Here is a 27,933-nt window from a genome sequence, read left to right as displayed (position 1 = left end):
GTCACCACTGAAAGACATATGTGAAACCATATTAACCAGAATTACAAATGTAACAGTGGGGGAAGGTGAATTGTTCAGGAATAGGTTAATTAAGACACTGGCAGTGCATTGAGTTTGTAGGACACTATTTTTACACTATGGTCTGCCATTGATTTGCTCAGGGATTATTCAATTTCACACCTCCGTGGGCCACAGGTACTGTTTAGTCTCACACCTAGGTGAGCCAATGTTTACACTGCCATCTCAGGTGACAAACACAAGATGGTAAAAAAAAAATAAATATAATAATATATATGAGTTTCACATACTGCCCCCCCCCCCTTCTCCCCACCCCACTAAAACCAGATAGTGTTATCAAAACTAATAACTTCCAATGGCTGAAAACCTCTGAAAGAAGTGACATGTTGTCTTCTGCAAAAAACATGCAAAGCACAAAATACTGATCAAACAAACCAAATGTGTGCGCATGAGATTTCTGGAATCTCAGACTTTGCTGGTACTGTAAAACGCAGCTGAACATTAGTATAACCCCACACACACACACAATGTGTGACCATAGCCTAATTATCTCCAAACTGAAAAGATTAAACAACCACAGGACTGATATCAACCCAGTTATTTTAAAGGCCATAGCTCCACGATCAGTATTTTTTCTCAGGAGTGGGAGCCAAAACCAGGTGAGGACCAATCAGAAAAGGTAGAATAGAAACAAGTCACCAATTCTGCATTTATCACCCTCTCCTGGTTTTGGCTCCCACTCCTGAGAAAAAATACTGACCAAATACTGATAGTGGGGCTGGCCTTATCAGTGTAATAGCCCAACCTGACACTGCCTGTAGCTTACTGAGCACAATCATGCTGACAGGTGCACTTTAACTGTTTCCTTACATAGAAAAATACAAACCCTTCAATATTATAAATACCTATTGTAGGGTTTGGTACTTACTCAGTATGCTTTTGAGGTAGGCACACGAGTCAGTTCATTTAAAGTGTCCAAGGCAGATTTATTCAGACTTCATAAACCGCACTTTCAAAGTAAATGAAGCATAGCCTTGTCCATCACAAAGAAACAGGAAAATAAACAGTCCATACAATATGGCTGACTCATCTACTCAGCCAGTGCCATGTAGCACAAACACACTAAAGATCTCCAGACAAATAATGAGACACTTGGTCTCCATTTTATACACACACCCTGGGGTATGTGAGCAGCCAATCCCACCCAACTCTTATGACTGCTGGAAAAAAACAGCCCTGATACGCCAAATTAGCCCTCTCAGCACTACGTGTGCTGGAGCATGCTTTCCCGGTTTTACATCACTGAAGCTACCAACCTCGGTGATACATATCTCCTCTAAAGGACATGTCCGGTGGCCATCTTACACTATATACAGATTTATAGTAATACTCAACTCTGGAGTATTGGAAGTGCTCCGCTCCATACATCTCATACACATGCGGCTCCGCTCCATACACCTCATACACATGCGGCTCCGCTCCGTACACCTCGTACACACCTGGCTACGCTCCGTACACCTCGTACAAATGCGGCTCCGCTCCGTAAATCTCGTACAAGTGCGGCTCCGCTCCTTAGACGTCGTACAAGTGCGGCTTGGCTCCATAGACATCGTACACGCGCGGCTAAGCTCCACAGACGTCGTACAGGCGGCTCCGCTCCGTACACACGTTGCTCCGCTCAGTACACCTTGTACACACGCTGCTCCGCTCCGTACACCCCGTACACACACGGCTCCGCTCCGCACACCTTGTACACACGCGGCTCTGCTCCATACACCTCGTACATATGCGGCTCTGCTTCGTACACGTCATACACACACGGCTCCGCTCCGTACACCTCGTACACGCGCGGCTCCGCTCCGTACACCTCATACACACGCGGCTCCGCTCCGCACACCTCGTACACACGCGGCTCCGCTCCGTACACCTCGTACACACGCGGCTCCGCTCCGTACACCTCGTACACACGCGGCTCCGCTCCGTACACCTCGTACACACGCGGCTCCGCTCCGTACACCTCATACACAAACGGCTCCGCTCCGTACACCTCGTACACGCGCGGCTCCACTCCGCACACTTCGTACACGTGCGGCTCCGCTCCGTACACCTCGTACACACGCGGCTCCGCTCCGCACACCTCGTACACGCGCGGCTCCGCTCCGTACACCTCGTACACGCGCGGCTCTGCTCCGTACCCCTCGTACACACGCGGCTCAGCTCCGTACGCCTCGTACACACGCGGTTCTGCTCCGTACACCTCGTACACGCGCGGCTCTGCTACATCCACACTGTAAACCCCTCCTGACCCCACACATAACCTTCACTCATCCAGCACCATGACAACCAGCACAGCAGAGTCCTGCATCCACTGAGGCCCCTGATCATGTGACCCCTGACTCCTCCCCTCCTGTGACCTCATCACAGGTCCTGTGCGCACAGAACAGCCATATATGTGGTGGCGGCTCTGCAGGTGGAGGTATGTGGAGATCCCCCATTACTGGGCGCAGGGGGCAGTAACCCCTCCATTCCCAGAGATAGTGCCCCCCTCCCCCCAGTTCTGCCATGTGTATATGTACAGTAATATAACGCTGGATGTGCTCATGTATACAGGGGACATTAACCCCTCCATTCCCGGAGATAGTGCCCCCTTCCCCCAGTTCTGTCATGTGTATATGTACAGTAATATAACGCTGGATGTGCTCATGTATACAGGGGACATTAACCCCTCCATTCCCGGAGATAGTGCCCCCTCCCCCCAGTTCTGCCATGTGTATATGTACAGTAATATAACGCTGGATGTGTTCATGTATACAGGGGACATTAACCCCTCCATTCCTGGAGATAGTGCCCCCTTCCCCCAGTTCTGCCATGTGTATATGTACAGTAATATAACGCTGGATGTGCTCATGTATACAGGGGGCATTAACCCCTCCATTCCCAGAGATAGTGCCCCCTTCCCCCAGTTCTGCCATGTGTATATGTACAGTAATATAACGCTGGATGTTTTCATGTATACAGGGGACATTAACCCCTCCATTCCCGGAGATAGTGCCCCTTCCCCCAGTTCTGCCATGTGTATATGTACAGTAATATAACGCTGGATGTGCTCATGTATACAGGGGACATTAACCCCTCCATTCCTGGAGATAGTGTCCCCTTCCCCCAGTTCTGCCATGTGTATATGTACAGTAATATAACGCTGGATGTGCTCATGTATACAGGGGACATTAACCCCTCCATTCTCGGAGATAGTGCCCCCTCCCCCAGTTCTGCCATGTGTATATGTACAGTAATATAACGCTGGATGTTTTCATGTATACAGGGGACATTAACCCCTCCATTCCCGGAGATAGTGCCCCTTCCCCCAGTTCTGCCGTGTGTATATGTACAGTAATATAACGCTGGATGTGCTCATGTGTACAGGGGGCATTAACCCCTCCATTCCCGGAGATAGTGCCCCCTCCCCCCAGTTCTGCCATGTGTATATGTACAGTAATATAACGCTGGATGTGCTCATGTGTACAGGGGGCATTAACCCCTCCATTCCCGGAGATAGTGCCCCCTCCCCCCAGTTCTGCCATGTGTATATGTACAGTAATATAACGCTGGATGTGCTCATGTGTACAGGGGGCATTAACCCCTCCATTCCCGGAGATAGTGGCCCCTTCCCCCAGTTCTGCCATGTGTATATGTACAGTAATATAACGCTGGATGTGCTCATGTATACAGGGGACATTAACCCCTCCATTCCCGGAGATAGTGCCCCTTCCCCCAGTTCTGCCATGTGTATATGTACAGTAATATAACGCTGTATGTGCTCATGTATACAGGGGGCATTAACCCCTCCATTCCTGGAAATAGTGCCCCCTTCCCCCAGTTCTGCCATGTGTATATGTACAGTAATATAACGCTGGATGTGCTCATGTATACAGGGGACATTAACCCCTCCATTCCTGGAGATAGTGCCCCCTCCCCCCAGTTCTGCCATGTGTATATGTACAGTAATATAACGCTGGATGTGCTCATGTATACAGGGGACATTAACCCCTCCATTCCAGGAGATAGCGCCCCCTTCCCCCAGTTCTGCCATGTGTATATGTACAGTAATATAACGCTGGATGAGCTCATGTATACAGGGGGCATTAACCCCTCCATTCCTGGAGATAGTGCCCCCCTCCCCCCAGTTCTACCATGTGTATATGTACAGTAATATAACGCTGGATGTGCTCATGTATACAGGGGGCATTAACCCCTCCATTCCCGGAGATAGTGCCCCCTCCCCCCAGTTCTGCCATGTGTATATGTACAGTAATATAACGCTGGATGTTTTCATGTATACAGGGGACATTAACCCCTCCATTCCTGGAGATAGTGCCCCCCTCCCCCCAGTTCTGCCATGTGTATATGTACAGTAATATAACGCTGGATGTGCTCATGTATACAGGGGACATTAACCCCTCCATTCCCGGAGATAGTGCCCCCTCCCCCAGTTCTGCCATGTGTATATGTACAGTAATATAACGCTGGATGTGCTCATGTATACAGGGGACATTAACCCCTCCATTCCCGGAGATAGTGCCCCCTCCCCCAGTTCTGCCATGTGTATATGTACAGTAATATAACGCTGGATGTTTTCATGTATACAGGGGACATTAACCCCTCCATTCCCGGAGATAGTGCCCCTTCCCCCAGTTCTGCCATGTGTATATGTACAGTAATATAACGCTGGATGTGCTCATGTGTACAGGGGGCATTAACCCCTCCATTCCCGGAGATAGTGCCCCCTCCCCCCAGTTCTGCCATGTGTATATGTACAGTAATATAACGCTGGATGTGCTCATGTGTACAGGGGGCATTAACCCCTCCATTCCCGGAGATAGTGCCCCCTCCCCCCAGTTCTGCCATGTGTATATGTACAGTAATATAACGCTGGATGTGCTCATGTATACAGGGGACATTAACCCCTCCATTCCCGGAGATAGTGCCCCCTTCCCCCAGTTCTGTCATGTGTATATGTACAGTAATATAACGCTGGATGTGCTCATGTATACAGGGGACATTAACCCCTCCATTCCCGGAGATAGTGCCCCCTCCCCCCAGTTCTGCCATGTGTATATGTACAGTAATATAACGCTGGATGTGCTCATGTATACAGGGGACATTAACCCCTCCATTCCCGGAGATAGTGCCCCTTCCCCCAGTTCTGCCATGTGTATATGTACAGTAATATAACGCTGGATGTGCTCATGTGTACAGGGGGCATTAACCCCTCCATTCCCGGAGATAGTGCCCCCTCCCCCCAGTTCTGCCATGTGTATATGTACAGTAATATAACGCTGGATGTGCTCATGTGTACAGGGGGCATTAACCCCTCCATTCCCGGAGATAGTGCCCCCTCCCCCCAGTTCTGCCATGTGTATATGTACAGTAATATAACGCTGGATGTGCTCATGTATACAGGGGACATTAACCCCTCCATTCCCGGAGATAGTGCCCCCTTCCCCCAGTTCTGTCATGTGTATATGTACAGTAATATAACGTTGGATGTGCTCATGTATACAGGGGACATTAACCCCTCCATTCCCGGAGATAGTGCCCCCTCCCCCCAGTTCTGCCATGTGTATATGTACAGTAATATAACGCTGGATGTGTTCATGTATACAGGGGACATTAACCCCTCCATTCCTGGAGATAGTGCCCCCTTCCCCCAGTTCTGCCATGTGTATATGTACAGTAATATAACGCTGGATGTGCTCATGTATACAGGGGGCATTAACCCCTCCATTCCCAGAGATAGTGCCCCCTTCCCCCAGTTCTGCCATGTGTATATGTACAGTAATATAACGCTGGATGTTTTCATGTATACAGGGGACATTAACCCCTCCATTCCCGGAGATAGTGCCCCTTCCCCCAGTTCTGCCATGTGTATATGTACAGTAATATAACGCTGGATGTGCTCATGTATACAGGGGACATTAACCCCTCCATTCCTGGAGATAGTGTCCCCTTCCCCCAGTTCTGCCATGTGTATATGTACAGTAATATAACGCTGGATGTGCTCATGTATACAGGGGACATTAACCCCTCCATTCTCGGAGATAGTGCCCCCTCCCCCAGTTCTGCCATGTGTATATGTACAGTAATATAACGCTGGATGTTTTCATGTATACAGGGGACATTAACCCCTCCATTCCCGGAGATAGTGCCCCTTCCCCCAGTTCTGCCATGTGTATATGTACAGTAATATAACGCTGGATGTGCTCATGTGTACAGGGGGCATTAACCCCTCCATTCCCGGAGATAGTGCCCCCTCCCCCCAGTTCTGCCATGTGTATATGTACAGTAATATAACGCTGGATGTGCTCATGTGTACAGGGGGCATTAACCCCTCCATTCCCGGAGATAGTGCCCCCTCCCCCCAGTTCTGCCATGTGTATATGTACAGTAATATAACGCTGGATGTGCTCATGTGTACAGGGGGCATTAACCCCTCCATTCCCGGAGATAGTGGCCCCTTCCCCCAGTTCTGCCATGTGTATATGTACAGTAATATAACGCTGGATGTGCTCATGTATACAGGGGACATTAACCCCTCCATTCCCGGAGATAGTGCCCCTTCCCCCAGTTCTGCCATGTGTATATGTACAGTAATATAACGCTGTATGTGCTCATGTATACAGGGGGCATTAACCCCTCCATTCCTGGAAATAGTGCCCCCTTCCCCCAGTTCTGCCATGTGTATATGTACAGTAATATAACGCTGGATGTGCTCATGTATACAGGGGACATTAACCCCTCCATTCCTGGAGATAGTGCCCCCTCCCCCCAGTTCTGCCATGTGTATATGTACAGTAATATAACGCTGGATGTGCTCATGTATACAGGGGACATTAACCCCTCCATTCCAGGAGATAGCGCCCCCTTCCCCCAGTTCTGCCATGTGTATATGTACAGTAATATAACGCTGGATGAGCTCATGTATACAGGGGGCATTAACCCCTCCATTCCTGGAGATAGTGCCCCCCTCCCCCCAGTTCTACCATGTGTATATGTACAGTAATATAACGCTGGATGTGCTCATGTATACAGGGGGCATTAACCCCTCCATTCCCGGAGATAGTGCCCCCTCCCCCCAGTTCTGCCATGTGTATATGTACAGTAATATAACGCTGGATGTTTTCATGTATACAGGGGACATTAACCCCTCCATTCCTGGAGATAGTGCCCCCCTCCCCCCAGTTCTGCCATGTGTATATGTACAGTAATATAACGCTGGATGTGCTCATGTATACAGGGGACATTAACCCCTCCATTCCCGGAGATAGTGCCCCCTCCCCCAGTTCTGCCATGTGTATATGTACAGTAATATAACGCTGGATGTGCTCATGTATACAGGGGACATTAACCCCTCCATTCCCGGAGATAGTGCCCCCTCCCCCAGTTCTGCCATGTGTATATGTACAGTAATATAACGCTGGATGTTTTCATGTATACAGGGGACATTAACCCCTCCATTCCCGGAGATAGTGCCCCTTCCCCCAGTTCTGCCATGTGTATATGTACAGTAATATAACGCTGGATGTGCTCATGTGTACAGGGGGCATTAACCCCTCCATTCCCGGAGATAGTGCCCCCTCCCCCCAGTTCTGCCATGTGTATATGTACAGTAATATAACGCTGGATGTGCTCATGTGTACAGGGGGCATTAACCCCTCCATTCCCGGAGATAGTGCCCCCTCCCCCCAGTTCTGCCATGTGTATATGTACAGTAATATAACGCTGGATGTGCTCATGTGTACAGGGGGCATTAACCCCTCCATTCCCGGAGATAGTGGCCCCTTCCCCCAGTTCTGCCATGTGTATATGTACAGTAATATAACGCTGGATGTGCTCATGTATACAGGGGACATTAACCCCTCCATTCCCGGAGATAGTGCCCCTTCCCCCAGTTCTGCCATGTGTATATGTACAGTAATATAACGCTGTATGTGCTCATGTATACAGGGGGCATTAACCCCTCCATTCCTGGAAATAGTGCCCCCTTCCCCCAGTTCTGCCATGTGTATATGTACAGTAATATAACGCTGGATGTGCTCATGTATACAGGGGACATTAACCCCTCCATTCCTGGAGATAGTGCCCCCTCCCCCCAGTTCTGCCATGTGTATATGTACAGTAATATAACGCTGGATGTGCTCATGTATACAGGGGACATTAACCCCTCCATTCCAGGAGATAGCGCCCCCTTCCCCCAGTTCTGCCATGTGTATATGTACAGTAATATAACGCTGGATGAGCTCATGTATACAGGGGGCATTAACCCCTCCATTCCTGGAGATAGTGCCCCCCTCCCCCCAGTTCTACCATGTGTATATGTACAGTAATATAACGCTGGATGTGCTCATGTATACAGGGGACATTAACCCCTCCATTCCTGGAGATAGTGCCCCCTTCCCCCAGTTCTGCCATGTGTATATGTACAGTAATATAACGCTGGATGTGCTCATGTATACAGGGTGCATTAACCCTTCCATTCCTGGAGATAGTGCCCCCCATCCCTCACTTCTGCCATGTGTATATGTACAGTAATATAACGCTGGATGTGCTCATGTATACAGGGTGCATTAACCCCTCCATTCCTGGAGATAGTGCCCAGGGCCGGCTCCAGGTTTTTCTGGGCCCCGGGCGAAAGAGTCTCAGTGGGCCCCTTTAACACATACCACGATTCATGATGCAGAGATACGGCGGAGAAATATATATATATATATATATATATATATATATATATATATATATATATATATATATATATATATATATATAGTACAATGCAAAGATTTCACTTCTTACATTACATGAGTGATATCTATTGTAAATTCCACAATAGCTCAGAAACCGGTGAATCACTCCACACAGAATACTGGCCCCCATATAAGGCTCCATACGGAATACTGGCCCCCATATAAGCTTCATACGGAATACTGGCCCCCATATAAGGCCCCATAAGGAATACTGGCCCCCATATAAGGCTCCATACGGAATACTGGCCCCCATATAAGGCTCCATACAGAATACTGGCCCCCATATAAGGCTCCATACGGAATACTGGCCCCCATATAAGGCTCCATACGGAATACTGGCCCCCATATAAGTCTCCATACGGAATACTGGCCCCCATATAAGGCTCCATACGGAATACAGGCCCCCATATAAGGCCCCATACGGAATACTGGCCCCCATATAAGGCGCCATACGGAATACTGGCCCCCTTATAAAGCTCCATACAGGATACTGGCCCCCTTATAAAGCTCCATACAGGATACTGGCCCCCATATAACGCTCCATACAGGATACTGGTCCCCTTATAAAACTCCATACAGGATACTGGCCCCCATATAACGCTCCATACAGGATACTGGTCCCCTTATAAAACTCCATACAGGATACTGGCCCCCATATAACGCTCCATACAGGATACTGGCCCCCATATAATGCTGCATGCAGGCTGTTACCCCCCACATAATGCCCCATACAGGCTGTCCCCCCCTTATAATGCTCCATGCAGGCTGTTACCCCCCACATAATGCCCCATACAGCCCCCCCCTTTTAATGCTCAATGCAGGCTGTTACCCCCCACATAATGCCCCATACAGGCTGCCCCCCCCTTAAAATGCTCCATGCAGGCTGTTCCCCCCACATAATGCCCCATACAGGCTGCCCCCTCCCCCGCCTTATAATGCACTATGCAGGCTGCCCCCCCCCCTTTATAATGCCCCATGCAGGCTGTTCCCCACCTTATAATGCCCCATGCAGGATGTCACCCCCCCTCTTTATAATGCCCCATGCAGGATGTACCCCCCTCTCTTTATAATGCCCCATGAAGGATGCCCCCCCCTTCTCTTTATACTGCCCCATGCCTCCATACATTAAAAAAAAAAATCAAATACTCACCTCCCTTCTCCTCACCTGCTACCTGCTGCCCGCTGCTTGGGTCCGAACTCCAGCGTTGTCAGCGTCTTCCCGCTCAGCGCTCCCTGTGACGGCTCAGGGGAGGGCGTGGTGTAAAGACGTCACCGCGCCCTCTGACCTGAGACGTCACAGGGAGCGCAGACCAGGAAGACAGCGGATCTGCGGAGGCACGGGGAGAGCTGCCGGGGCCCTGAGCAAGCGGCGGAGAAGGGCGGGCGCTGACACCGCTCTCCTCCGCCCATAGCCCAGCGGGGTGCACGACCGCCAGTGGGCCCCTCTGCCTGCTCAGGGCCCCGGCATTTGCCCGGGTGCGCCGGGTGCTGACGCCGGCCCTGATAGTGCCCCCCATCCCCCAGTTCTGCCATGTGTATATGTACAGTAATATAATGCTGGATGTGCTCATGTATACAGGGTGCATTAACCCCTCCATTCCCGGAGATAGTGCCCCTTCCCCCTGTTCTGCCATGTGTATATGTACAGTAATATAACGCTGGATGTGCTCATGTATACAGGGGGCATTAACCCCTCCATTCCCGGAGATAGTGGCCCCCTCCCCCCAGTTCTGCCATGTGTATATATACAGCAATATAACGCTGAATGTGCTCATGTATACAGGGGACATTAACCCCTCCATTCCCGAAGATAGTGCCCCCTTCCCCCAGTTCTGCCATGTGTATATGTATAGTAATATAACGCTGGATGTGCTAATTTATACAGGGAACATTAACCCCTCCATTCCCGGAGATAGTGGCCCCTCCCCCAGTTCTGCCATGTGTATATGTACAGTAATATAACGCTGGATGTGCTCATTTATACAGGGGACATTAACCCCTCCATTCCCGGAGATAGTGGCCCCTCCCCCAGTTCTGCCATGTGTATATGTACAGTAATATAACGCTGGATGTGCTCATGTATACAGGGGGCATTAACCCCTCCATTTCCAGAGATAGTGCCCCCTTCCCCCAGCTCTGCCATGTGTATATGTATAGTAATATAACGCTGGATGTGCTCATTTATACAGGGGACATTAACCCCTCCATTCCCGGAGATAGTGGCCACTCCCCCAGTTCTGCCATGTGTATATGTACAGTAATATAACGCTGGATGTGCTCATTTATACAGGGGACATGAACCCCTCCATTCCCGGAGATAGTGCCCCCCTCCCCCCAGTTCTGCCATGTGTATATGTACGGTAATATAATGCTGGATGTGCTCATGTATACAGGGGGCATTAACCCCTCCATTCCCGGAGATAGTGCCCCCCTCCCCCCAGTTCTGCCATGTGTATATGTACGGTAATATAACGCTGGATGTGCTCATGTATACAGGGGGCATTAACCCCTCCATTCCCGAAGATAGTGCCCCCTTCCCCCAGTTCTGCCATGTGTATATGTATAGTAATATAACGCTGGATGTGCTCATTTATACAGGGAACATTAACCCCTCCATTCCCGGAGATAGTGGCCCCTCCCCCAGTTCTGCCATGTGTATATGTACAGTAATATAACGCTGGATGTGCTCATTTATACAGGGGACATTAACCCCTCCATTCCCGGAGATAGTGGCCCCTCCCCCAGTTCTGCCATGTGTATATGTACAGTAATATAACGCTGGATGTGCTCATGTATACAGGGGGCATTAACCCCTCCATTCCCAATGATAGTGACCCCTTCCCCCAGCTCTGCCATGTGTATATGTATAGTAATATAACGCTGGATGTGCTCATTTATACAGGGGACATTAACCCTTCCATTCCCGGAGATAGTGGCCACTCCCCCAGTTCTGCCATGTGTATATGTACAGTAATATAACGCTGGATGTGCTCATTTATACAGGGGACATGAACCCCTCCATTCCCGGAGATAGTGCCCCCCTCCCCCCAGTTCTGCCATGTGTATATGTACGGTAATATAATGCTGGATGTGCTCATGTATACAGGGGGCATTAACCCCTCCATTCCCGGAGATAGTGCCCCCCTCCCCCCAGTTCTGCCATGTGTATATGTACGGTAATATAACGCTGGATGTGCTCATGTATACAGGGGACATTAACCCCTCCATTTCCGGAGATAGTGCCCCCTTCCCCCAGTTCTGCCATGTGTATATGTACAGTAATATAACTCTGGATGTGCTCATGTATACAGGGGGCATTAACCCCTCCATTCCCAGAGAGAGTGCCCCCCTCCCCCAGTTCTGCCATGTGTATATGTACGGTAATATAATGCTGGATGTGCTCATGTATACAGGGGGCATTAACCCCTTCATTCCCGGAGAGAGTGCCCCCCTCCCCCAATTCTGCCATGTGTATATGGACAGTAATATAACGCTGGATGTGCTCATTTATACAGGGGACATTAACCCCTCCATTCCCAGAGATAGTGCCCCCTTCCCCCAGTTCTGCCTTGTGTATATGGACAGTAATATAATGCTGGATGTGCTCATGTATACAGGGGGCATTAACCCCTCCATTCCCGGAGATAGTGCCCCCCTCCCCCAGTTCTGCCATGTGTATATATACGGTAATATAATGCTGGATGTGCTCATGTATACAGGGGTCATTAACCCCTCCTTTCCTGGAGATAGTGCCCCCTTCCCCCAGTTCTGCCATGTGTATATAGACAGTAATATAACGCTGGATGTGCTCATTTATACAGGGGACATTAACCCCTCCATTCCAGGAGATAGTGCCCCCTTCCCCCAGTTCTGCCATGTGTATATGGACAGTAATATAACGCTGGATGTGCTCATGTATACAGGGGACATTAACCCCTCCATTCCCGGAGATAGTGCCCCCTTCCCCCAGTTCTGCCATGTGTATATGTACAGTAATATAACGCTGGATGTGCTCATGTATACAGGGGGCATTAACCCCTCCATTCCCGGAGATAGTGCCCCCTTCCCCCAGTTCTGCCATGTGTATATGTACAGTAATATAACGCTGGATGTGCTCATGTATACAGGGGGCATTAACCCCTCCATTCCCGGAGATAGTGCCCCCTTCCCCCAGTTCTGCCATGTGTATATGTACAGTAATATAACGCTGGATGTGCTCATGTATACAGGGGACATTAACCCCTCCATTCCCAGAGATAGTGCCCCCTTCCCCCAGTTCTGCCTTGTGTATATGGACAGTAATATAATGCTGGATGTGCTCATGTATACAGGGGGCATTAACCCCTCCATTCCCGGAGATAGTGCCCCCCTCCCCCAGTTCTGCCATGTGTATATGTACGGTAATATAATGCTGGATGTGCTCATGTATACAGGGGGCATTAACCCCTCCTTTCCTGGAGATAGTGCCCCCTTCCCCCAGTTCTGCCATGTGTATATAGACAGTAATATAACGCTGGATGTGCTCATTTATACAGGGGACATTAACCCCTCCATTCCAGGAGATAGTGCCCCCTTCCCCCAGTTCTGCCATGTGTATATGGACAGTAATATAACGCTGGATGTGCTCATGTATACAGGGGACATTAACCCCTCCATTCCCGGAGATAGTGCCCCCTTCCCCCAGTTCTGCCATGTGTATATGTACAGTAATATAACGCTGGATGTGCTCATGTATACAGGGGACATTAACCCCTCCATTCCCGGAGATAGTGCCCCCCTTCCCCCAGTTCTGCCATGTGTATATGCACAGTAATATAACGCTGGATGTGCTCATGTATACAGAGGACATTAACCCCTCCATTCCCGGAGATAGTGCTCCCCTCCCCCAGTTCTGCCATGTGTATATGTGCAGTAATATAACGCTGGATGTGCTCATGTATACAGGGGGCATTAACCCCTCCATTCCCGGAGATAGTGCCCCCTTCCCCCAGTTCTGCCATGTGTATATGTACAGTAATATAACGCTGGATGTGCTCATGTATACAGGGGGCATTAACCCCTCCATTCCCGGAGATAGTGCCCCCTTCCTCCAGTTCTGCCATGTGTATATGTACAGTAATATAACGCTGGATGTGCTCATGTATACAGGGGGCATTAACCCCTCCATTCCCAGAGATAGTGCTCCCCTCCCCAGTTCTGCCCTGTGTATATGTACAGTAATATAACGCTGGATGTGCTCATGTATACAGGGGACATTAACCCCTCCATTCCCGGAGATAGTGCCCCCCTTCCCCCAGTTCTGCCATGTGTATATGTACAGTAATATAACGCTGGATGTGCTCATGTATACAGGGGGCATTAACCCCTCCATTCCCGGAGATAGTGCCCCCCTCCCTCAGTTCTGCCATGTGTATATGTACGGTAATATAATGCTGGATGTGCTTATGTATACAGGGGGCATTAACCCCTCCATTCCTGGAGATAGTGCCCCCTTCCCCCAGTTCTGCCATGTGTATATGGACAGTAATATAACGCTGGATGTGCTCATTTATACAGGGGACATTAACCCCTCCATTCCCGGAGATAGTGCCCCCTTCCCCCAGTTCTGCCTTGTGTATATGGACAGTAATATAATGCTGGATGTGCTCATGTATACAGGGGACATTAACCCCTCCATTCCCGGAGATAGTGCCCCCTTCCCCCAGTTCTGCCATGTGTATATGTACAGTAATATAACGTTGGATGTGCTCATGTATACAGGGGACATTAACCCCTCCATTCCCGGAGATAGTGCCCCCTTCCCCCAGTTCTGCCATGTGTATATGTACAGTAATATAACGCTGGATGTGCTCATGTATACAGGGGGCATTAACCCCTCCATTCCCGGAGATAGTGCCCCCTTCCCCCAGTTCTGCCATGTGTATATGTACAGTAATATAACGCTGGATGTGCTCATGTATACAGGGGGCATTAACCCCTCCATTCCCGGAGATAGTGCCCCCTTCCTCCAGTTCTGCCATGTGTATATGTACAGTAATATAACGCTGGATGTGCTCATGTATACAGGTGACATTAACCCCTCCATTCCCGGAGATAGTGCCCCCCTTCCCCCAGTTCTGCCATGTGTATATGTACAGTAATATAACGCTGGATGTGCTCAAGTATACAGGGGACATTAACCCCTCCATTCCCGAAGATAGTGCCCCCTTCCTCCAGTTCTTCCATGTGTATATGTACAGTAATATAACTCTGGATGTACTCATGTATACAGGGAACATTAACCCCTCCATTCCCGAAGATATTGCCCCCTTCCTCCAGTTCTTCCATGTGTATATGTACAGTAATGTAACTCTGGATGTACTCATGTATACAGGGGGCATTAACCCCTCCATTCCCGGAGATAGTGCCCCCCTTCCCCCAGTTCTGTCATGTGTATATGTACAGTAATATAACGCTGGATGTGCTCATGTATACAGGGGGCATTAACCCCTCCATTCCCGGAGATAGTGCCCCCTTCCCCCAGTTCTGCCATGTGTATATGTACAGTAATATAACGCTGGATGTGCTCATGTATACAGGGGACATTAACCCCTCCATTCCCGGAGATAGTGCCCCCTTCCCCCAGTTCTGCCATGTGTATATGTACAGTAATATAACGCTGGATGTGCTTATGTATACAGGGGACATTAACCCCTCCATTCCCGAAGATAGTGCCCCCCTCCCCCAGTTCTGCCATGTGTATATGTACAGTAATATAACGCTGGATGTGCTCATGTATACTGGGAACATTAACCCCTCCATTCCCAGAGATAGTGCCCCCTTCCCCCAGTTCTGCCATGTGTATATGTACAGTAATATAACGCTGGATGTGCTCATGTATACAGGGGGCATTAACCCCTCCATTCCCGGAGATAGTGCCCCCTTCCCCCAGTTCTGCCATGTGTATATGTACAGTAATATAACGCTGGATGTGCTCATGTATACAGGGGGCATTAACCCCTCCATTCCCGGAGATAGTGCCCCCTTCCTCCAGTTCTGCCATGTGTATATGTACAGTAATATAACGCTGGATGTGCTCATGTATACAGGTGACATTAACCCCTCCATTCCCGGAGATAGTGCCCCCCTTCCCCCAGTTCTGCCATGTGTATATGTACAGTAATATAACGCTGGATGTGCTCAAGTATACAGGGGACATTAACCCCTCCATTCCCGAAGATAGTGCCCCCTTCCTCCAGTTCTTCCATGTGTATATGTACAGTAATATAACTCTGGATGTACTCATGTATACAGGGAACATTAACCCCTCCATTCCCGAAGATAGTGCCCCCTTCCTCCAGTTCTTCCATGTGTATATGTACAGTAATGTAACTCTGGATGTACTCATGTATACAGGGGGCATTAACCCCTCCATTCCCGGAGATAGTGCCCCCCTTCCCCCAGTTCTGTCATGTGTATATGTACAGTAATATAACGCTGGATGTGCTCATGTATACAGGGGGCATTAACCCCTCCATTCCCGGAGATAGTGCCCCCTTCCCCCAGTTCTGCCATGTGTATATGTACAGTAATATAACGCTGTTTGTGCTCATGTATACAGGGGACATTAACCCCTCCATTCCCGGAGATAGTGCCCCCTTCCCCCAGTTCTGCCATGTGTATATGTACAGTAATATAACGCTGGATGTGCTCATGTATACAGGGGACATTAACCCCTCCATTCCCGGAGATAGTGCCCCCTTCCCCCAGTTCTGCCATGTGTATATGTACAGTAATATAACGCTGGATGTGCTTATGTATACAGGGGACATTAACCCCTCCATTCCCGAAGATAGTGCCCCCCTCCCCCAGTTCTGCCATGTGTATATGTACAGTAATATAACGCTGGATGTGCTCATGTATACTGGGAACATTAACCCCTCCATTCCCAGAGATAGTGCCCCCTTCCCCCAGTTCTGCCATGTGTATATGTACAGTAATATAACGCTGGATGTGCTCATTTATACTGGGGACATTAACCCCTCCATTCCCGGAGATAGTGCCCCCTCCCCCAGTTCTGCCATGTGTATATGTACAGTAATATAACGCTGGATGTGCTCATGTATACAGGGGACATTAACCCCTCCATTCCCGGAGATAGTGCCCCCTCCCCCCATTTCTGCCATGTGTATATGTACAGTAATATAACGCTGGATGTGCTCATGTATACAGGGGACATTAACCCCTCCATTCCCGGAGATAGTGCCCCCTCCCCCCAGTTCTGCCATGTGTATATGTACAGTAATATAACGCTGGATGTGCTCATGTGTACAGGGGGCATTAACCCCTCCATTCCCGGAGATAGTGCCCCCTTCCCCCAGTTCTGCCATGTGTATATGTACAGTAATATAACGCTGGATGTGCTCATGTATACAGGGGACATTAACCCCTCCATTCCCGGAGACAGTGCCCCCTTCCCCCAGTTCTGCCATGTGTATATGTACAGTAATATAACGCTGGATGTGCTCATGTATACAGGGGGCATTAACCCCTCCATTCCCGGAGATGGTGCCACCTTCCCCCAGTTCTGCCATGTGTATATGTACAGTAATATAACGCTGTATGTGCTCATGTATGTAGGGGAGGTCACTCTTGTTTGGAGACAGATGATGCTTTCTCTCTGGGGTGGAGATTTGGAGCGCTGCCTGAATTGAAACTTGCACTGAACCCACTGACGCTGCAGGAGCCCCGATCACATGCAGTGTCAGTGCATCCCCCTCTTCTGTTAGTTGCCTGACACTGTGTATGCGCTGGACTCCTGCAGTATTAGTGGGTGCAGTGCTGCAATTTCAATTCTGAGAGAGCTCCAAAGCAAGCACTGTCAATCACATTAAGTGGAGGATGGTAATTGTGGGGGCAGAATGTTCCCAAATTGACATATGTAATTAACTTTTTTGTGTGTTTTATTTATATAACACAAGTAGTGAAATCTTTACTACAGGTATGATTTTTAAATGTGTAAATTTCTTGTAGGACTGTATAAGTGATGTGAATGGCGGTTGTTCAAAAACGAACATCTCTGGTAAAATGAAGCTCCAAAGTAATTGGTTGCCCTCATAAAATGAAAACATACACTCTGGTTAAATGAAGCTCTGCGCTGATTGGTTGCCCTGGTAAAATTAAAACTGCACTGTCTTCGGTTGCTGTAATAAATTGAACCTCTGTTGTGATTGGTTGTTCTGGTAAAAATCAAAGATGTGATGTGATTGTTTTCTATGAGCAAAAAAATCTTTTTTTTTTACATTTTTGATATGTCTGTGCTCTAAAACCAGACACCAAAATGTCTCTTTCTAGATGTTTGTTACCTGTGTATCCAAAGCCTCCACATTATGTATAGGCACCTTCTAATGGGTGTCACGATTCCCCTGCTCAGTGTGTCTTGGATGCAGTGACTGACAGCTCAGTCGTCCAATCTAGTGCAGGGGCGTGCTGAGCTGTCAGTATTTTGAGTGACAGCTTGGCCGTCCAATCTGGGACTGGGAGGTGCTGAGCTTCTTTCGGGTTTCCCTGTTCCAGGTGACTGCTCTGCTACTTAACCAAGTTGTCTGATCCAGATAACTGGCAGTCATAACTTCAGCTCTGTGTGGTTTGTTCCTCTATGCTTTGTGTTCTAAATTCAGACATTCTGAGTTTCTGTTGCCTTATTTGCTTATTGACTACCCATTTGTATTCCCCCTTTTGCCTAGACACACTCTGACCTTGGAATTCTGACCCTGGATTGTGACCTGACTACTCCTTTTGCCTTACCGCTTTGTATTTGACGAGCCCTCTTGGTATCTGACCTCACACCTCTTGACTACCTAAGCCTCAAGGCTTGTCCGTGAGTAGTGACTACTAGCAAAACAGTGGGATTTTGGTGTGTAAATCATCTCATCATGTGGCTCTTTCATAATTCTCCTCTTATTATCATATAATTATCATGATTTTGTCCAGGTTTCTGTACCACAATGTACAGCTATGTCGCAGCTCCCTTTTAGCTCCTGACACTGCCATGTATGCCCATTGAAAGGTAGATCTAAGACCCCTCCTCCTGCTAGACTGATGCCTCCTGTAGTCACAGAGCATAGAGGCTGTCAGTCAAGCAGGAGGAGGCAACACAGGGCGGATAATAAACCTGGAGTGACAGAAGCTTCAGACCTCTTTGAAAGAGCTACATGCGCATATAAATAGTTTGGGGGTTATAATCCTGCTGACAGATGAATATCACATCCATCATATGCCAGGATAGATGTTTGCTCCTTTCCTGAGCCCTCATTAAACTCAGCAAGCTGGCATATGAAGTAACTGATGATGCAACTAAAAATTTTAACATGGGCTCATATTTTTTAAATTATAGCTCAAACACTCCACAATACACGCAATAAATGCATATCAATAAGCATTAATCATTAATGCACGGGAAATAATTATACAAATTGTGTGTGTATGTGTGTGTGTGTATGTATATATATTGTAATGCAGCGGCTTGCGGCATTACTGTAATGGTCCAGGATGTGTTTTAGCTGACCATGTACCTCCCCCTCAGATGACTGATCACATGACTGTAACATCAGCACAGGTCCTGTGTGCATTGGAAGATATATAAACCCTGGTAGTTTTGAAACAGGTGTGTAAGGCGTGAGGCCTGTTCCCGTGAGTGGGACACCGTTAGCCTGGAGAGGCCTAGTGAGGCCTAGTGAAGCCTGGCGAAGCCTGAAAGACAGAGGCTGGATCCTTAGGTGTAAGCGATACCAGTAGCCTTGGAGGGCCAGAGGCTTGGAAGGCAAGAGTCCTGGAAGGCAGAGCCTGGATGTTAGGTGAGACAACATACCAGTAGCCTTTGAAGGTACGAGGGCTGGAGACCCCCATCTGGGAAGCCGTAAAGCCACAGTGGTGGCAGAACAAAACTGACTGAAGCAGCTAAAACCCAGCAAAGGTAAAACACTGCATTATATGGACGTTGATTTAAGTGACTTTGCTGAAGGCTGTCAGGGCTCTTTATATCACTGTAAGCAATTGCAGACACCTGTGCTAGATTGTTTGGCAGGTGTGTCCAATGAAAGGCAAGACTACTTAAGAAGGCTGTCCCACATTATTAAGCAGCCTACATTTTCTGCCAAAATGGGAAAGAAAAAGGATGTGTCGGCTGCTGAGAAGCAACAAATTGTTGAGTGTTTAGGTCAAGGCATGACTACAATCAACATTGCCAAGACACTTCATCGTGATCATCGCACAATCAAGAAGTATGTAGCTGATTCACAGTACACACGTGTGGTTGCTGATAAGGCAATTACGTTAGGTTAAAAGAGCAGCGGCAAAAAAGCCTTGTCATAGCAGCAGACAAGTTTTTGAAGCTGCTGGTGCCTCCATCGTCCCCCGAACAACAAGATGCAGGGTCCTTCAGAGGTTTGCAGCTGTGCGTAAGCCATCCTGTCAACCTCCTCTATCCACTGCACACAAGCAGAAACGGCTCCAGTGGGCCAAACAATACACGAAGACTGACTTCAAAACTGTTTTGTTCACCAATGAGTGCCGTGCAACGCTCGATGGTCCAGATGGATGGAGTGGAGGATGGCTGGTTGATGGACACCCCATGCAAACACGGCTATGGCGCCAACAAGGAGGAGGTGGAGTAATGTTTTGGGCTGGAATCATGGGGAGAGAGATTGTCGGCCCCTTTAAGATCCCTGAAGGGGTAAAGATGAACTCCATAATGTATGTTGAGTTTCTCAAACAGCACTTCCTGCCATGGTTCAAGAAGAAGAACCGTGCATTCCGCAGCAAGATTTCATGCATGATAATGCCCCGTCTCATGCTGCACATAACACATCTGCATCTCTGGCTGCTATGGGCATAAAAGGGGACAAACTTATGGTGTGGCACCCATGCTCCCCTGACCTCAACCCCATTGAGAACCTCTGGAGCATCATCAAAAGGAGTGTCTATGATGGCGGGAGGCAGTTCACATCTAAGCAACAGCTCTGGGAGGGTATTCTGTCCTCATGCAAAACAATTGAAGCAGAACCCATCCAAAACCTGACAAATTCAATGGACGAGAGAGTTCAGAAGCTCTTTTCGAACAAGGGGTCCTATGTGCAAATGTAACATCACCTAGAATAAAGTTTTGAGTTGAAAACTGTTTGATTTCAGTTTGTAATAGCCTGCTAATGCTTATAATTTCAAAAATACCATTTTTTTGTTCTTTATTAAAATGAAAAGGTTGAAAACTGCTGTGCATAATAATTTGGAACATGCATTTTGAGTGCAGTTTGAGTGTTTTATTTTTTTAAAAATATACTGTTATCATAGGCAGTTTGTACAAAAACCTTCCAATTGTACTCTAATAGTTATTTGACTGGAAAATTACAATGACTGCAATTCATATAGGTAATTTGGGAAAATCTGAGAAAATATTATTTGCATAATAATTTGTAACACAGTGTATATGTAATATGTCAGCGAGCCACTGAGTTGGACTCGGTGATAAGCAGTAGTGAAATATAATAAACTGCTGGATTGTGAAATAATGAAAAACGTGGCTGGTGTGCTTTAATTGACCCGGTGCAGCGAGTGTCCCTCAGCATGATGACTAGCGCTGCCTTACAAAATATATATATATATATATATATATATATATATATTTGTTATGGAGACCCTCTGTTATTATGGAGATCTTTGGAATAGACAGCAAAGGGTTTTCACATTGCCAGTGAGATTCAAATTAAAATACTTCATTGATGAAGGGAAAGAGACGAAATACATGCGACATGCATTGTCAGCAGGTAGAGTCTTCTGGTGTGGCAACAAAGACTCACCACATTTATTAGCTAGACAAAAAGCGGAACTACATTTCTTGCATACAACTGAACAGTAAACCGAAATAGAAAATCAGTGATAACACACTTCCCTTGGCCCAACGTAAAACCTTCTTATCGGGGAATTCACAGGAAACCAGTATCTTAGTCAGACATTCCATAATTCAAGTCTTAAGCAGAGGTCTCATTGAATAGATTGTTTTTCTAAATTAATAATGTATCTAGATATAAAAAAATTACCCATAACAACTCCTCCCTTTTTTATTATTTTACAAAACAGTTTATTCATCAGCTACTTCCCCATGCTATAAAAGCCTGGAGGGGACGAATCCCGTTCACTGACAAATATCTTGCTTAGAAATATCATCATATATGTTTATAGGAGAAGTGGCATTATATTTTGCAGGCCTGTGATGCTTAATCTTGCGTGTTTTCTTGCATAGTCTCTTAATAGGAAATATACTAATCCTGGCAACTATATACACTAGTAATATCAAAATTCCTATTTGTAGAATACCTTGTAGGATGCCCATTAGCCATCCACCTATACCCTTGAATAAATTGACAGGATTAAGAAATGAGAAAGTGTCGCTCCACCAGGAATCTTTGTTGACATGATGTTCTTGGAGCCACGCATCCCTCATTTCTCTAACTATCTCTATCTTGGTCTTTACCTGGAAATTTCCTGCAGGGTCTATGTAGTGGCAGCAGGTAGGGCCTATTATCTGACGCATCCCGCCCTCTCTAGCAGTCAAGTAATCTAGCACTATTGTGTGTTGGTTAGTAACTACAATTAGTTGTTTCTGTACAATATTAGATGTATTGAGAACGTCAAGAATCTGGAAGATCTGGTCATCTAGATAATCAGTTTCTTCTACTAACTTATGCCACATTTGCATTATGAATGGGTAAATGAATAAGACACTAAAATATTTGTTAGTGGTGCTATAAAAGTAGAAGGTGTCAGAAAGGCCAGTGTGCCAACTCCTGTGAAATTGTTGGGTAACCACTTGTAAGCCTGATGTCCACATACAATATATAAACTCTCTGGTGCTCCAACAACAGTGTTGTTGAACAGACTAGCACTCCATTTAGATAACAAGGTGGTGCTTAATTTTTCCATAATTCTTCCCTGATACTGAGTGTCATTTGAGGTAAAACCTGATATTAGATTTTGCAAGGTGACATTTACACAATGAAGCTTAGGATTGAGAGTGGCATCAACCGCTATACACTGCTTAGTAGTGGTAGCAGATCCATTACACTCTGAATAGTCAGCTGTAGAGAAAGGAAAACCTCTGGATTTTATCTGAATACAGCTGCAAGAGGTAAAGTTCGGATAACAGAAGAGGTCAACACGACTGGTCGCCCAAGGCATTTCAGTCTGACTTAGAGGTGGACCACTCCTGTTAAACAACAACCATGCCTCAGTCACTCAAGTATCTACAGTTAAACCTACAGCCTTCTTTTTTTTTTGTTGTTGTTCTTAGTCTAATAGGAAAAGTGTAGTTACTTAAGTAAAACATTTCTTTTAAAGTCACTGGAATAGCTAAATAAGGCATAGTATTGGAGGATATTGGACTATGGGTGCATATCCAACAGTTCTTAGGACGGTCATTAGAGTTCATGTCTTGGAGTAAGACTTGGTGATGCTTTATCAGTTTATTATCTCTTTAAGTACTTCATGGAGAGTTAGGGCAAGGGGTACTATTGCTATTGCCATAGTCCAAACAAACAGGGTCATCATCTTTGCTGCACTGGGGTTCAAAGCCTTTTTACAATGGCTGGCGTGGATCCAAGTGTCCTTGCCTTGAAGCTTGACAGAAGTGGCAGTGGTTAACAGCACTTGGAATGGTTCACTGTATCTGGGCTCCAGTGGTCTCCTCATATGTCTCTTTACCACGACTCAGTCTCCTGATACCATAATATGAGTGCCGCTGAGGCAATTGGGGTCTGGGATAGAGGAAAGAAGACGATTATGAGTAACAGTCAAATGTTTATGCAACTCCAGAACATATTTAGTGAGAAAGCCATAGGAGGCCTGCAGCTGCTGTGGGAAATACAATCCTGTCTTAGGGACACTACTAAACAGTATTTCATATGGGTACAGCTTCTCCCTCCCCCTTGGGGCAGTCCTCACTGAATACAATGCTATGCGCAAACAATCTACCCAGGACAAGTGTGTTTCTTCCATGCACTTTTGGATTTTTAGTTTCAAGGTACCATTGAGGCGTTCCACCTTCCCATTACTTTGTGGATGATAGGGAACATGGAAAGCCTGTTCTATCCCAAGAGTGACCATGATTTGTTTCATTAGTTCCCCAGTAAAGTGGGTTCCTCTGTCACTTTCTATAGTTTCGGGCACCCCATATCTACAAACCACCTCACTGATCAATTTTTTAGCAGTAGTTTTTGTATTTGCTTTAGTCACCGCCCAAGCTTCTGGCCACCTAGGTCAATGCATACCAGGGCATATTCATAATTACCCACCTTAGGTAGCTGTATGTAGTCCACCTGCAGTCTCTGAAATGGGTAATCTGTTTTTGGTGTGCATTTCCGTGGGACTCGAATAGGCCCGCCAGGGTTATGTTTTGCACAAACTAGACATTCTTGAACATACTTTGCAGCCGTATTCGGGAACCCTGCGGCACACCAGTTTTGTAGCACCACTGCACACATAACACCCTTTGAGTTATGCACCAGAGAATGTGCAAGGGCAGCCATCATGGGGAACAGGCAGCGTGGAAGGCAAATACTTTTGTTTATCTGCTATACCCCTGACACTGACTGATACGGCGCCCGCTTTGACCCATGCATTCTGCTCGTGGGGGGGGAGCCTGGGTCTGGAAGACCTGCAGTAGTTCGAGGTCCACGGCCACTAGGGCCGGTGCAGGAGATGTCTCCTTATTTGAAAGGGGGCTTCTTGCACTCCCTGACTCTGAGTCTCCTGGGGTTCCCGCACCTGCTATAGCCAGTATCTCTGTCAGAGGTAATCGTGCTGCTTCCTTAGCTGCCTGGTCGGCCAAGGCATTCCCTACTGCAAGGGGAGTTTGTTCCCGAGTGTGTGCTGATACTTTGACTATGGCTGCCCTTTGGAGAAGGGTGAATGCTGTGAGTAGCTGCTCTTCCGCTTGTGCATTCCTTATAGGTTTGCCAGCAGAGTTCAAGAAATTACGACTTCGCCAAATGGAGCCAAAGTCATGTGCAACACCATAAGCATATTGTGAGTCAGAAAATACATTAATTTCTTTACCTTTTCCCAGATTACACGCTGCAGCGAGTGCTTTAAGCTCTGCCTCTTGCGCAGAGCAGCTGGAGGGGAGTGGTTCTTGTATCACTGCCTTACCATTGTGGACTACTGCATACCCGGTGATGAATCGTCCTTGTTTACTGTCCCAAGCTCTGGAACCATCTACAAAATACTCAGCAGAGGGGTTAGTGAGTGGTACTTCAGTAATATTTGCCAAGCCCTTTATTTCAGCTTCCATCAATGCCTGACAATCATGTTCATGTGCCATATCAAACTGAGCTTCCTCATCTGCTAATTTGAAAAACAGGGGTAGGTCTTTGCTCATGTCTTGGCTCATGGTGCCTCCCCCTTCCTCCCTTTTCTAAATCCACTGGAAGTAGTGTAGCTGGATTTAGAACATTACAGCGTTTGATAGTTATATGGGGGGGTGTAAGGAGTGAGACTTCATATTTTGTCAACCTTGATGCTGAGAGTTGACGGGTCTGAGCCTATTAAAGTATTTCAGATACAGCATGAGGAACTTGAAGTGTGAGGGGGGCTTCCTAACACTATGTCCTGTCTTTTTAACAATTTCTGAAGCAGCTGCCACAGCTCTAACACAAGTAGGAGACCCCATAATGACTGGATCTATGGTTACAGAGTAATACCCTAGAGGGCGCTGCCTACCACCATGTTCTTGAGTAAGGACACCAGACGCATGTCCAGCCTGTTCGTGGCAGTACAAAGTAAAAAACTTGTCATAAGTAAAGGGTCACAGGCTTTCTGCAGAATGACAGAAACTAGATCATCCCATATGGCCCGATATGCCTCCTGAAATCCCTGGAGGCGCATTATAAATGTTAAGGGGGGTTTTCGGGGATGTGGGAGCTGGGTAGCGAGGGCAATAAGTTCACTGGGGGACCAAGGCCGATATGTTTCTATTGGCCATACTTGGGGCAGATCTCATACCTGAACATTATCAACCATCCTAGGAGGTTGAAACTGTACATGACTAGTGGTCCTCATAGGGAACAGAGGCACTCTGGATGTTGTCCCTGGGTGTGAAGACCCACAGGACCTGCAACAATTAACCCCAGGGGGATTCTGATGACCACAATGTCTGCAAGTCCATCCCATCGACCCAGCATAAGGTGGGGGTGCTGAAGGGGGTGCAGAATTTACATCAGGTACAGAGACTACTGGGGTGTGAGAGTTTTCCAAACTATCATAGATTACATAGACAGTTCCATGCCTGGTTTCCTCTGATTTATGTTCACTCATTGAGAGACGTTTCACTACTTCTAACCACATCCTAGCCTTTCTAGTTTGTTTTTATCTTCCATCCTTCCCAATTGCAGATATATATCTTCCATTCCTTCTCTTCCAGATTTCCTCACTTTCCCATACCATATTTCCTCAATATTATTTCACATCCCTCTACTGCTTCTTTCCCTTTCAGTCTCTCCACTATCTCACATGCTGGAACTGGGGCCACGCCCTTTAGGTTAGTCAATTCCTTACTGTTGCCAGTCCCCATGACTGCAATCACTGTGCCAGAGTTACCGCAGAACTCTATTCAGCACACCTAGAGCCTCTCAGACTCTAAATTTGATCCCGTCCGAGTCTCCTCTGATCCTTGAAAGATGGATCTGATCCTGTCCCAGTCTCCTCTGAGCCTCAGAAAACAGATCTTTAAGGAAGTACTAACACAGATTTTCCAGCCCTGTGAACTAGGGAGGTTCTTACACACAGCCAAACAAATAACAATACCAAGCCTGCTGCTCCACCTACTATTGCAATTATTTCTGCATGATCATATAACATTTCCTGAGGTAATCTGCAATTATTAAATAGCTGCCTCTGCAGTTTCTCTATCAACTGGGTTAGTTCCGGGACAAAAAAAGGAAGTCACCCAGGTAGGGGCGTAGTGGTGTGTTTTTACTACTCAGTTCAAAGGTTTTCCTTCTACACCTTGTAAAGGCACTACGTGACAATTATATCTGTAATAATTGTTACTTTTTATACTATTTGTTTCCCGGTCTGGGTATACAGGCTGAGCAAGAACTTCAACTACTATGATTTTCCCTCTCTTGAGCTTACACAAAACAGAACACAGACACTGAGGACAACGATTCTGATTCATCAAAAATTACTTAACAATACGTCAGTCACTCAATGCACACTGCACAATCGCTGATATTAATCCCCTTGCTGTATTCTGGCTAAAAACTGCATGAAGTTACCCCTTTCTTGAGGGTGCCCTTATCAATTTACAGGGGAATTTAATACCCTCAGAGTACTACCTTACCGTGAAGGATTCCTCTGTTATAGGCAATCACACTTCCCTGATCCTCTTACGGACCGATTTTCCTCTCCGCCACATGTGAAGGAACACACCTAACGGGATCCCTTATCAAGCAGAGACCGTAGTCCCTTATTGGGCAATCAAAAATCATTCAGTCCCACATTCAAGGATCCTCATAGTTTACAATATCATACCAGACATTTATGAGGTAGACAAAACAAACAACATAAAACAGTCCTCAGACTCCTGAAATATACAGGAGAACTGCAGAGGTGCCTAATCCCGACACGCTGGGCAAGGTTGGTTACTCGTCACTTCATTCAATTATCATCCAACCGTCATTGAATCGTCAATTATACATCTAAAAACCACATTGAAACGTATAAGACAACAAATTCAATCACTGGCAAGAGTTCAAAAAATGATTGTCTTGTTAGGACCACCAATTACCCATCCTGGAGCCCTCTAGGTAGCACTGAATTATTAGTAATTAGTAAGGGATTACTTACCCCGGATTTTATTCAGTGATTCCCAGAGAGATCCTTGTTCACGGGTCCAGAGGAGGTCCGGTTGTGACAATCCCAGGTTTCAGGCACCATGTACTGTTATGGAGACCCTCTTTCTTATTAAGGAGAACTTTGGAATACACAGCAAAGGGTCTTCACATTGCCAGTGAGATTCAAATTAAAATACTTCATCGATGAAGGGAGAGAGACAAAATACATGCGACATGCATTGTCAGCAGGT

The 27,933-nt window shown here is 47.1% G+C and overlaps 1 protein-coding gene across 1 annotated transcript in view; it reads left to right on the top strand.

Moving 5' to 3' along the window:
• Positions 1-2,429: 2,429 nt before the first annotated feature.
• Positions 2,430-27,933, top strand: part of LOC141270659 (uncharacterized) — a 49,992-nt gene continuing 24,488 nt past the window's right edge. Inside the window, exons 1-2 of the mRNA XM_073680749.1 lie at positions 2,430-2,494; positions 18,545-18,678. The gene's annotated coding sequence lies outside the window, so the exon portion shown is untranslated. The remainder of the gene's footprint in view (positions 2,495-18,544; positions 18,679-27,933) is intronic.

This window comes from Phyllobates terribilis, unplaced genomic scaffold (genome assembly GCF_046119375.1).
Source record: "Phyllobates terribilis strain yellow unplaced genomic scaffold, ASM4611937v1 Scaffold_5__5_contigs__length_657084704, whole genome shotgun sequence".
NCBI classification, from domain to species: domain Eukaryota; kingdom Metazoa; phylum Chordata; class Amphibia; order Anura; family Dendrobatidae; genus Phyllobates; species Phyllobates terribilis.
The sequence above is the reverse complement of the archived record's forward strand: the minus strand, read 5'-3'. Positions and strand labels throughout refer to the sequence as shown.